The sequence below is a fragment of the Penaeus monodon genome, chromosome 30 (assembly GCF_015228065.2).
Source record: "Penaeus monodon isolate SGIC_2016 chromosome 30, NSTDA_Pmon_1, whole genome shotgun sequence".
NCBI classification, from domain to species: Eukaryota; Metazoa; Arthropoda; class Malacostraca; order Decapoda; family Penaeidae; genus Penaeus; species Penaeus monodon.
Genome location: NC_051415.1, coordinates 12,594,936 through 12,595,943, shown reverse-complemented (window position 1 = coordinate 12,595,943; position 1,008 = coordinate 12,594,936).

Below are 1,008 nucleotides of genomic sequence, written 5' to 3'. Positions count from 1 at the left end.
TAACTAATTTATCAAGGTATATGACGATGTATGAAATTTTCCCAGTAGCAGGAGTGCAGGTTTAGGATATGTATTTTTAAGAAAGATACTTTGGAAAATCAAAACATATAAACCTACCTATCCATGACATAAATGGATTATAAACAGATGTTTGTGTGTTAGCACAGTCCATTCATGCGCCTTATGTTGAATGATTTTATAATGACCTAGTGATACGTCATTACCATTACAATGCGTCCGTCATGGAGGGTGCCAATATCAGCATGAAATTGCCTTTCCGAAATATGTTCGGCATGGAAAATATATAAATGTTTAAATGTTATCTAAAAATAATGATGCCGTAGGTCGTTTCATATGATGTATGCCAATATCATTGTATATTGGCTCCATTTTTTCTTGGCCCAATGTAGATAATAAAAAATTTATATGTTGGTGAGACATATTAATGTAAATTGTTGGTTGTGCTGTATGCCATTGTCATCGTAAATTGGCCCAAAACTGCTTTACTAAATTTAGCCCAGTATGGAAGATGGATGAAATTAAGATATTGGTAAAACCTGATGATGCCTGATGATGATGTAATCCGTTTATTATGTCCGAAATTGTCTTACTGAAACAAAGAGAATTTATCAATTTACTGTGCTGCATGCCATTAGGATTGTATATCAGCCCAAAGTCACCTTTCTCAAATTGGCTCAGCATTGGGAAATAGATCAAGTTTATATGCTGGCAAAACATAATCATGCTGCAATCCGTTTGTTATGCTGTTTGCCATTATTATTATGTGTTGGCTCGAAATTGCCTTTCCGAAGGTGGGCAGGATGCATTGGCAAGCTATTATGATATGTATCCCGATATCCCTAAATACTGGGCCGAAACGGTCTTCCTGAAATGGGCCCAGTACGGAATATAGATAAAGTTTATGTATCGGCGAGACTTGATCTATTTGTTATGTTGTATGAGGCTATCATTGTAAGTCGGCTTAGAATTGCCTTTCTAAAATTATGT